This window comes from Canis aureus, chromosome 1 (genome assembly GCF_053574225.1).
Source record: "Canis aureus isolate CA01 chromosome 1, VMU_Caureus_v.1.0, whole genome shotgun sequence".
Classification (NCBI taxonomy): domain Eukaryota; kingdom Metazoa; phylum Chordata; class Mammalia; order Carnivora; family Canidae; genus Canis; species Canis aureus.
The window spans coordinates 23,906,619-23,918,931 of NC_135611.1; the positions used below are offsets into that span (position 1 = coordinate 23,906,619).

At 43.2% G+C, this 12,313-nt stretch overlaps 1 pseudogene; it reads right to left on the minus strand.

Annotated features, from left to right (window-relative positions):
* Positions 1 to 10,120: 10,120 nt before the first annotated feature.
* LOC144281692 (large ribosomal subunit protein eL30 pseudogene) lies at positions 10,121 to 10,454 on the minus strand (annotated as a pseudogene).
* Between the last annotated feature and the right edge of the window lie 1,859 nt (positions 10,455 to 12,313).

Below are 12,313 nucleotides of genomic sequence, written 5' to 3' on the forward strand. Positions count from 1 at the left end.
TTGATCGATAATGAGCTCGGCAGTTTTTCTCAGAATAGCCTCAAGACTACAATTGCAAGGCCAAGCTCTATAGTCAGAATGTGGCCAGCCAGAAGCAATCCTACATTTTTTTCCCATGGCAACACATACATCACGGGCCGCAGGTGATCGCTGCTGGGCACCCATGACATCCTCGCAACAGTCTCCTATCTATTAAGGAGAGGAAGGCTTGAGTGCAGAGTAAGCATTTGGTGGCCCAGAGGAAACGCGAAGCTTAACTTCCCACACATCTCTTGATCACCAAATAATACGCCAACACTAAAAACATGTATGGAAGAATTATGTCTGGTTGGGCATCTGAAGAAGCCCCTGCACATTCTACTTTCAGGATATTTGGGAAAATGTGATGGTGTCGTTTACCCACAGTTCTTACTTAAATCAGATGGAGCATTCTTGCCAAGTAGCCTAAGAGCTGCTGGTGGAACATCAGTCACTTTTTCCCTTTCTCTTCTTCTCTATGCATGTCTGTGCTTTATAATTGAATCTAAATATGGCAGCGGGGTATTTTTAAAATCTAGAGATTGGAAATACTTATTGGAAGTGGCTGGTTTACAGGTTTGGGGCTTGGCATTGGCAGCAGCCAAGGGGCCTGGAGAATACGGCGGGATCGAGCTGGCCAGAAGCTGGGGGGGGGGGGGGAGTGAGGGGAGGGAGTGTGGAAAAGGCCAGGTTTGGCATAAGAGACTTAGCGTCAGCTGTTATAACCTGGCAAATGGTTAAGTAATTTTTTTCACAGCCAGCAGTAAAATGAAACTTATGGAAACAATAAAGTAAACGCTCTGTCTAGCCAGTGAGTCAAATTAGGGAAGAGTAGAGTTTTCCAACCAGGCCTGAAAATCAGTGTGCCTTGGTGGTCTGAGGACGGCCAAGAACCTAATGGCATCTCAGATTCCGAGTTAATGATATAGAACGCAGGTAGACAAAGCAGCCCACTGCCTGTTTTGGTAGGCTTACCAGAGAGGAAGAGTTTTTACATGCTTTACTGGATGGAGAAAAAATTCAAAAGAAGGATAATATTTCACGACACATGAACATCATATAACATTTGAATTTCAGGATCCATAAATAGAGTTTTATTTACCCTGCCTTACTCATTCATTTACATGGTGTCTAACGCTGCTTTCCTGCTACAACTGAACACAGAGTTGGTCATAGCAGAAGAGACCACATAGCCTGCAAAGCCTAAAATATTTATTTCCTATGTGGCCCTTTTCAAAAGCTTGCTGACTTCTAATATGCAGAGACAGGGAAAATTAACTCCAGGCCCGTTCCTCACAAGACAGAGGCAACACATAGCACAGTACAAGGATTGAAGTTGGAAGAGACTACAGAAGACTTATGGCCCAGGCTCCACCCCATCAACTGGCCTACGGAAGCCATCCAGGTGTGAGGACCCATGATGTCCAAGAACCCAGCTGAATAAAGTTCAACATCACAAATTTACCAATTATGTTTCTGATGTTAAGATAAAACAATCCGCATCCCCACCCCAATATAGGCTTTCTTATTTATAAACTTTTTCTACAGGGAGAGGACATAAGCCACAATCTTTCTTGACCAAAGAGTAGACTCCTACCACCCTCCACAGGCTAGGACTTTGTATGTCTTAGGAGATTTTCACATATATAGCCCTGTTTTACCTTCACAACATCTCCTAGAGAAACTATTCGTCTCTACACAGAAAACAGTGTAGAGGAAGAGTTTTTAGAGAGAAATCTAGAATTAAAGTTATGGACTGAATTGTGTGCTCCCCCAAGATGCATCTATTGAAGCCCTAACACCCAGTGTGACTGTATTTAGAGATATCTTTAAGACAGGTAATTAAAGTTAAATAAGGTCATAAGAAGAGAGCTCTAATCCAAACAAATGGATGTCCTTATAAGTAGAGATACCAGAGATCTCCTCCTCTCCCCCACGTGCACAAACACCGTGTAAGGACACAGCAAGAAGGTGGCTGTCTGCAAGCCAGGAGGAGAGCCCTCACCAGAAACCAGCTTTGACAGCATCTTGATCTTAGACTCTCAGTCTCCACAATGGTGAGAAGCTAAGTATCTGTTGTTTAAACCCCTAGTCTGTGGAATGTTGTTATAGTAGCTCAACCAGACTAAGAAACTTAATAAGGTTAAATGACAGGTTCAAAATGAGGCAGCTCACCAGTGGCAGTGGTGATAGTGACAATGAACTTGTCACTCATTGCGCAAATTTTTTATTAAGCACTTACCAAGTGTAAGGAGTCTTATGGAGGAGACAGGTATTCACCTAAGCATCACACCAATGCAAATAAAACCACAACTATGAAAATAAATAAAATAAAAATAAAATAAAATAAAATAAATAAAATAAAATAAATAAAAAATTTAATTTAATTTAATTTAATTTAATTTAATTTAGTTTAGTTTAAAAACCCACAACTATGATAAGTGCTACCACGGAAAGACGACTGTGCTATGAGGTACAAATAAGATGAGCTGACTTCTGGTGGCCAAAGGAGGCCAGCCCAAGACACAGCTAACATGGGAACTGAAAGGTGAGGAAGGGAGTGAACTTCCTGAGGGATGGCATGTACAAAGACCCTGTGGTAGCAGGAAGCATATGGTGTTCCAAGAAATGAGAGAAGACCAATGTGGCTGGATCTGAAAAGTGGGGAATGACAGGAGATGAGACTAAAGAGGCAAGAACTGGTCAGACTTCTCATGGTCCTCTTGGCCATTTCAAGTAACTGAGGCTTTAGGAAGCATTACAGTACTTTCAACACGAGGATGTCTCTGTACGTTTTCCAATTAGAAAGGATTACTCTGGCTGCAGTGTGAGATATGGATTGGAGAGAGTCAAGGGAGCAGCAGGAAGACTGCAGTTTAGAGACTGTTGGGGTCTGCACAGTGAGAGATGACTGTGACCCTGACACAGAGGTTGCTTTGACGGTATAGAGTAGGAGAGGGTTGTGAGCTCTATTACAAGGTAAAGTCATCAGGATCTATGGCTGATGCAGTATGGGGTTGAGAGGGAGATGGTGAGTGTGACTTCATGGTCCCTGTACACTGAGGGTAATGGATGAAATGAGGATGATGCTTACTGAGACACGAAATAGTGCAAGATGGTGTCGATGCCCTTTACCTAAAGACCACCTGGAACACATCTGCAACTGAACCAAGTTGGGGTACAGAGTTGTTGCAACAAAAGAGAATTCACCCAATGGAGAGTGGTAGAGTGGTTCAGTAAGAGGGCGTTGAAGGGGCGTATGAAATTTGGGCTTCTCATAGGTGATTTGCTGGTTTTACAGGAAAATGTGGTCTATTCTACTTTGGATGCTGTCAGGAAGTGGGGTAATTCTATGATTGGGTAACTATCATTCTTCCCTAGAAAGATGCAGTGAGGTTGGGTCGGGTACCAGTAAAGACAAATCAGGCTTCTGTGATCCAGGATGGGGTGAAGTCAGATCATTTTGTGGTAGAGACAATGTTTATGATTTTGTCTGTGTTCTGATGTGATACAGAATGATCTTATTTGTGTCTTTTCTAAGTGGTCTTGCCTGGTGTTGGTGTTCTTTGAAATTGTCTATTGTCAAAAGGGGGACACCAAAGCCTCGCTCTAACTGACAGGAAGCACCTCACAACACTACTGTCCCCACTGACAAGGCCAGGTGAGCTCCTGGCTCTCAGGGTCACTTTCCTCCCTCAGTTACCCCTTTTGTCCAAGGACAGACAAAGCTGGACTGCAGTACATTCATCTAGGATATTCAGGTGGCCACCATTGCTGAGCTTTTGCTCATTAAGAGGTTGAACAGACTATGAGAACTAGTCCATAGTGGGAATAGGGTTTGCGGCTGCTGTTCCTTTTGTTGCAGGACAAGTAGCTTAACATCTGACAAGATAACGGCTGCACGGTGGCATTTATAACTCTGGACAGGATGCATCAGCCACCTGCAACACAGGCAATTACCAGGAACAGAAACAAAAATGGGTTTTAGTTCTTGTAATAGACCCCGAAGACAGGGACCTAGATTATCAAATCCAGGCAATGAAAACATGTCCCAAATTCCAAATGGTCTCTTCTTGAAATCCAAATGGTGCTTTCTTTTCTAGACTAATTATAGGCTTCTATTTAGGTGCAAAAAAAAAAAAAAAAGTGAAAGTGTTTGCTCTAGCATAAATGTCCCCTTGACTCGTTAAGAAAAAATAAGGGTTATATGATTAGCTATGAGAAACTTTAGCTAATGAATTTAAATTGAAGTTGGTTTGTTGGGCTTCCAAAGCAGAAGTTGTATCACTTATGATATCTGATAGGGTCAGAGGTAAGTTCCAGATCACCTTTTCTACTTGTGCGATTCTTGCCCTGGAAATTGCAGCTTGCATAGCAATGAAATAAGAGAGAGTCACTTCTTCCTCCTGGGAATTCTCCTGAGTGGACTGTATTTGTCTCTTTTCCAAGGTTTCTGGGGATTCTTCTCATAAATCCATAGCCCAGCACCTCATCTCCTCTGGCTGGAAAGGAGGATGGGGAGAGTGTGGAGAGGGAATTGTCAGTGCCAAGAAGAGCAAGCAGTGACCCTCTCGTCGGAGAAGGGCTGACTGAAGCAGTTCCAATTCGGGGTGAATTTTGCTAAAATTATCCCCTTCAGAATTATGTATTCGAGTTTAATGTTTCAAATCCCTGATTGATTGCTCAAGTTAGAGCTGTGATAACAGTGGTTAGTGTTCTTCAAGAGGCTGAAAATGCCAGCTCTTGGGAAAATGACAGTTCTTTGAGAAATAATCAGGTTCACTGCACATCTCTCCTCAATAGGAGGATTATCACTGGGTTCACAAAATTGCCTGTGATGGTATTCCCCTAGCTCTGAAGGTCCCTTACTCCTACCTAGAGACCCTGTGAGAAAAGAGGAGACATTTCCTTTTAATGCCCTGTTGATATCCATTAGTTGCTTGAAAATAAATTCCTTCCGTATAATTTGAACATGTCTTTGGAAAAGCAGAGGATTGGGTTGTATGACCTCCAGATGTCCCTTTGTGTCCTTGGAATTCTAGGATTCCTGACCTGGAAATAGTCAAAAATATATAATCTGATGCCATTTGGGCTACATATGAAATTAATTAATATCGATGGTAGTAACCACAAAGCAGGAAGGCCAGGGAGATAAAGGAGATGTTGCTGATAACCGTGACGGTGAAGAAGTCTACGTCGGCGGGGAGGCCACAGGGTAAAAGAATCATTTTAATTCAATTTCCAAAGAACTTGATGAACTTTGTTTCTTCCTAATAGATGTTGGAAATGAAAAATCACAAATTCGCAGGGGGAGCAGAGATAGCTTAATACAAGAACACTATGTGTCAATAGTTGTAAGGCAGAGATTACAGTCAGGACCTCTGGGCCTAAGATAAAGATAACATATTTGAAATCAATTAAAGGATCAATAATTTTTGGCCTTCAGAAAGGCTCACTGTATCCTCAGGAAAATGGTTCATAGGAGCCTAAAAGCTCAGAAGCCTACCATTTTCTCTAGGATAAGGTGAACATTCACTCCTTCCAAACATGAAAGCTGCATCTGTGTGACTGAGTTGACAATTACACATGGGACCATATGGATATATTTATAATTGGTATAATGAACAGCTCCTTGTTTCAGATATTAAAAGCAAGATGATTTGAGCACATGATAAGCAAGCACAAGGATATAGACCCTATCTAGCCAAACGATGGAAATAAACTTAATAATAAAACCCACCAGAAGAAGCAACTGCTCATCTGAATTTAAAGGAAATTTTCCTGCCATCTGCTGTTGTTAGCATTTTATATCACCATATTTGCCTGCTCTCTTCCAGAGCCCAGCTCTGCTAAGCTCTTCATACGGAATAAGCTACTAGGAAGGAGAACAGAGCGATCTGGAAGCATGCAAGTGAATACAAAAGGCACTTCACCATTTCCAGACCCACAGTGACATGTTCACCAGCAGCACAGGAATCAGTGTTGGATTTCTTCAGGAAAGCTTTCGTCATAGAAGTAAAGGACAGAAAAGGGACCAAAGAAGTGGCGGGTTGGGTGGCTCACAAGGGACATCAGATTGAGCTGCCTGGCCACACCAGTATCTCACTGCCCTGCTCTGCATCCTGCTCCCCCTCCAGGACCACACAACATGAAATCCAGAGGTAATCAGCTCTGAGGATTGAGACAGAGAATGCTCAGAGGAAAAACACGTGCAAGCATCACCAGAAAATAACCTGAGCCATTTATAGTTGTTCCAAAGCCCAGGATAATGTCAAAGGCCATTAGAGGGGAAGCAAGATTCTCATAAATGGCAAATCAGGCATTGGTGGCAATGGTAGTAGTAAAGAGATGATATTTGATGTTTCTCTATTAAGAGAAGAACTTAGGAGACAAGGTGCCTAAATGAATACTGATCCAGGTAGGTCTTACCCCACAAGCTTAGGGTAGAGAAAATGGAATTAAAGAGACAATGGGTACAGCAGAGAGCAAGCTCTCCCTCCTCCCCCACCGCCCCCTGCCCCCCGCCCCAGGAACTGACTTGTTTGGACTGTGTTCTCAGGTAAGGAGAAAAGGAAGCCTTACCTTGGGTTAGGCTCAGTGCCCAGGGGAGCTTCAGTGTGGCCAGGTTCCCCAGAGAGAATAGCCAGGTTGACACAGAGACTCAGACCTTCCCCAGTGTAGATGATTTGGACTCCCATAGAGACACCCCACGAGCAACCTGTGAAAATTGAACTCCTAACGGGGACCTCGGCAGACAAGTTTTCAACGTAAAGAAGGCCTGATGTGCTGCCTTCGTTGGGCACCCAGTAAGGCCCACACGGGGGCCATCACAGGGTTTCACTAAGACTTGTGCTCAGTAGGAGTGTAAACCAATTGGAGAGCCATTGAAGATAGGCCACATCTGCATGCTCTGCTCCTGTGCATGGCGTGCAACTGTGCCTACCAAGGAAGAACCACCTGTTGGCCATAAAAAGCAATAGGTTCTGGTATGAGATCACTCCTCGAGGGGATGGGCTAACTGTTGGCACAGCTGCATCCAGTGGGGCTATTCTGGAGATAGGCAGACCCTGAGGGCTAGATGGAAGATGCCTGGAACATGGACATCTGGCTCTTAAGTGTTTTGTTTTGTTTTCTTTTGTTTTTGGTGAGATGGAGCTGTGGGTCAGAGTGTTTATGAACGTATATAAAATGAAAGCTAAAGTCAAACATCTCCCCAAACAAATGTATTTACACGCGACTTGCCTTCAATTTCAGGGAGCTGACAGGGGCCCTAAAGTCTACGTATGCACCCCTGCCTTTTTGGATAGCACAGATGAGGAGTTTATTTCTAGGACTTAGAAACTACACTAGCAATTTCTCAAAGTGTATTTCCTTCAGCATTTGCATGGGAATCACCTGGTGCCATCACTCACCGCATGCTGAAAATGCAGATTCCTGAGCCCCTCTTGGCATTAAGGAATCGGGATCATCCAGGCTGGGGTCCTGGAATTTGCACTCTTCCTCAGGACTCAGATAGTATTTATCACTATACACCTCAAGAACTGCTTAGAGTTGAGAATGGCCATAAAAGAGGTCTTGGGAGTCCAGCCAAAATCTAAGACTGATACAAAAATCTCTTGGACACTGATCACTCATTTGGGCTGTCAAGTGATTAGGACACAAGGAGGTGGGTAGAACTCAAGGTTGTCTGATTGACCAATAGGAGAGGGTCCACTGACACTGGTTACGAGCCAACATTTGTCCAGAACCCACTTTAGTCCAGGAACTTGAGCGTGTGCTTTATGCCATTTAGTTCCTCTCAATAATAGGATTATTGAGAGGAACAAATCAAGGTTCAGAGAGTTTAGAGAACTTACATTGTGTCACAGAGCAAAATAAGGGGAGCCAGACCTTCAACACAATCTGACCTCTTTTTTTTTTTCTTTTTCTGACCTCTTTTTTAATGATGATATCGATCTATTTATTTATTTATTTTCAGAGGAAAGGGCAGAGGGAGAGGGGGAGAAAGAATCTTAAGCAGGCTCCATGCTCCACCCAGAGTCCAACTCAGGGCTCGATCTCACGACCCTGAGATCATGACCTGAGCAGGAATCAAGGGTTGGACTCTTAACCGACTGAGCCACCCAGGTGCCCCTGGATGATTATTTTAAAATGAATCCACCCAGTTTGCCCTTTGTATGCCAGACCTGGATTTCAAAAGAAAAATAAATTCACTCACTATATTATTTAAAATGCTGAGCATATACTGTCTTCAATTATCTGGGAATATGCTTCAGAACAAAAGATTTACTCAGATGAAACAAGAGAAGGAAATGCAAAATGTGATGTCAGCCAACTTGGAATATGTGAAGTTTGGGCTGCATGTGCAATGGGCAACCAGGAGTGGGACTCGGTATACAAGTGGCTGGAGAGACTCCCTAGAGAAAATGGTGTTTTGAATCAACCCTAAGGAGTCAGTAGACTTTTGAATGAATTCAGCCTTATATAGAGCTTGGATTTAAACAGACTAGAGTCTCCTAAAAATCCACCTTGAATTTTACTTTTGATAAACAAGAATATTTTATGGAAGGTAGTGACAGGAATTCAAAGAAAAGTTTCTCATTTTATAGCCACCAGTTCCTTAATAGTTTTCAAAAGATAAAGCTAACCGGTTGGGTGCTTACTCTGTGCCAGGCACTGTATTAACTCACTTAATCCTTATAAACACTTTTGGGATTAGGTGTTCCTATGACCCTGCCCAGTTTTAAAAGGACACACCCTTGGCCGAAGTGTAATCAGGTGGGAAATGGTGGAAACAAGATTCAGTCTGATAGTTTAGGGCCAGTCTGCTCCCTTTAACCAGAGGCTGCCCTGTTGAGCGGGCACCGTTGCAGATTTGGGGAATCTGGCTCAGTCCACCGTGCTGAAAGGGAAACGTTGGAAAGATCATATGTGGCAGGGCTTTGGTATTCACTGGGGGGCATAAATGATTATGTTTTGAAAGGAAAGGACACGAGGTTATCAGGCTATGCCAACTATGAGATTGAAGGAGGAGGGATAAATGTTTATCTGTCTCTTTCTGTCTGGCAAACCACCTCATTCCCTGAGGAGAGTTTCTCCCATTTGGAAACATGTTTATTTTAGCTCTGAGCAGGGTTTTGTTCTCTTAGAGTCTAAGGAATAGTCCTGAAGGGCACTGACCTTGTCTCCAGTGATTTCTCCTTTTTGCCACTATCCCAGACTTTGATCCTACAACTTAGCCTTTGAGCACACATCTTTTTAAAAGTTGGTTTGACTGATGGCCAAAAAACGAAGGGAAGGAGGATTTATAAGGTGTGTAGCTGCCTACCCACGGGTTCACTGACAATCCATCTTGTCAGAGAATGGTGTACACCTCCAGTCCCCTAAAAGGGCAGGGGACACTTGGCTAGCCTGCTCAGATGGGGGCTCAGTGATTCAGCAAGATGTACCCCAAAACTGATGGTAAATGTTCAGCTGCCCTTATAAGCTCATCCCTTACAGCATCATGACTCGAATCCATTCCCTCCAGATGCGTCTACGTGTTTCCCGATGGAAGGACTTCTCAACTGAAGCTTTCTCATGAACATTATTCAGTGACTTTCTTTTGCTCATCTCCTTAGCCCAGTTTATCTGAGAGAGTTTCTCAGTGTTATCTCAGATACTCTGGTTGGCATGGGAATGCTGGGGCCTCTGTCTTCATATAATGACGTGCTCAGTGATAATCATAAGGGCTAAACTAACATTATTAAGCACTATGTGCCAGGTGATAGTCTAAGCAATTACATGTATTTACTTGTTCAAATCTTTAGAACAAATCAATGAGTTAGGGCTGTTTTGTAGGTAAAGAAATGGGAATGCAGCACATTCCAGCCCTTGGCTGAAGATCACAAAACTAATACGTGGCCCAGAAAGATTTTAAGGCATTCACTTTAGCTTTCAGAACCTGTGTGCTCAGCTAGTAGCTCTTTGCCACCAATGTGTCTATATTTCAACCCTACTGTTACCTCTTGTAGATTGACTTATCCACACTCCCAACTTGTGCACACATTTTTTTTTTTTCACAAGCTCTGGCCAGTTTTCTTAAAGAAAAATTTTGCGTGATTTACTTTTCACCCGTCTGTTCTGGCGGGCTTCTCATGATATCAGAATCACCTGGACCAATGACAGCCAGTGTACATACTCTCCAGTGTTTCCCACATGCTGTGCCCAGTTCAATATTATTGCCACTGTAGTGATGGACACCAGTTTTGGCCACTGTGGCGGAGTACTCTATTTCTGATTCCCTCCAGGCTGGGCAGTTGTTGGCCAGGATGACCAATTTCGCTTTGCCATGTCTGACCATTTTCAAAGTCTGATTGTACCCCGCTCCTCATAATGAATTGGAGCTTATAATTGTTAGACTCCAGCAACTTTTTCGTCTTCTTTGTAGCCCGCATCTTCCTGCCTTAGGTGTGGAACAGCCCCAACCAAGAGCAGCCTTTTAAAATTTTTTTTTAATTTTTATTTATTTATGATAGTCACACACAGAGAGAGAGAGAGGCAGAGACACAGGCAGAGGGAGAAGCAGGCTCCATGCACCGGGAGCCCGACATGGGATTCGATCCAGGGTCTCCAGGATCGCGCCCTGGGCCAAAGGCAGGCGCTAAACCTCTGCGCCACCCAGGGATCCCAAGAGCAGCCTTTTAATGAGGCTTTTTTCTCCAAGCGAGAAAGGAAAGAAAGCTCAGGCACATATGCTGGAGCAGGAAAGTATCCCTAAAGATCAAAAACATTATTCAGGCAATAATAATGGGTACCATTTATTGAGCTAATTTGACATTCTTAATGATTTTAAAAGCATCCCTGCAAAGCGATATGATTGACCCTAGGAGTCAGACAGGTCAAGGGGACTATTTAAGATCATCAGCAGGTCCATGGAGATTTGAAACCAAATCTGCTAAATTCAGAGGCCCGTCATCTTTCAGCTACTACTTGAAGGCTTCTAACCTAACCCTTAGGCCCCAAAAGCCTAGTGTAGTCAAATAAATAGTCATATAAAGTGACTATCATCATTGTGGAACTATTAACACCCAAAGAATGAAGAAAGTGGTGGAGTCCAAGAGGTCCGAGTGACCCCAAGATAGGCCACTGTAGCTAGCATGGAGATTGTTTTGAGTTAAAAAGCAGCCAAACCCAGCAGATTGAGGAAGAGCTCTTTACTTCTTCCTCATTTGCCTAAAGAGAATTTACAGGAAGAGAATTACACCATAGACAACCATACTATGATATAAACTAGGTACGGTAGACAGAGAAGAACCTAACAAGGCCTGTTTGGTTAAAGTCCTCTATGTCCCATTGTTTCCAAGGGGCCCAGAAAATATTTGTCTACAAAACATTTATTTTTTATCTTCCCATGAACTACATTCTTTCCTTCAAAAGAAGTTCCAGACCCTTATCCCTTCTCCTTAGTCCAGAATGACACATACACCTTATTTTGCCTGCCTTTGGGATTTCCATGTCTGTGTGGATTCCCTGTATGAACACTATTAAATTTTATTTTCTCCTGTTAATCTGTCTCATGTCATTTTGATTCTCAGTCTGGCTAGAAGGATCATGAAAGGGACAGGACATTCTTGCTCCCCAACAGAAGCACTGGCCATAATGAGACATGAAAGCTAGATTTTAGGGGAAAATAATTTGCAAAAGTTCAGAGAAAAGGTAGGTATGACCCTTGCAAAGATAGAGTGGCTAAAAGAAGAAAGAGGTTTCACAGGAAAGACTCCTACCTGAACAATAACAAATGTCTTCATGCATCTGGGCTGCTGTAACAACAAGTCAGGGACTAGGTGGCTTGTAAACAACAGAAACCTACTCCTCACAGTTCCAGAGGCTGGAAGTCAGAGGTCAGGGCACCAGCATGGTCTGGGTGGGCTTTCGGGGAAATCCCCCTTCTGAGCTGCAGATTGCCAGCTTCTCCTTGCATCCTCGGGTGGCACAGAGAGAGTGAGTGAGCTAACCACCCAGGTGATTTGGTCCCAAATCACCTCCCAAAGGCTGCATCTCCAAATTTGGGAATTAGATTTCAGCATATGAATTTTAAGGAAACACATGCATCCGGTCCATAACAACAAATGACATCGCTCACGAATTAAAAGGGGAAGCATCCTTTAAAAAGCAAACCAAAAGCAAACAAACAACAACAACAAACCATGCAGACAGCTCTCTAATGATCCCAGATTTTAAAAAGTAATTCCTGAAATAAGAAAAGAAGCATTTATAAACCAAAGAAGATTAGCCAGTCCTAATGGTCCCAGAG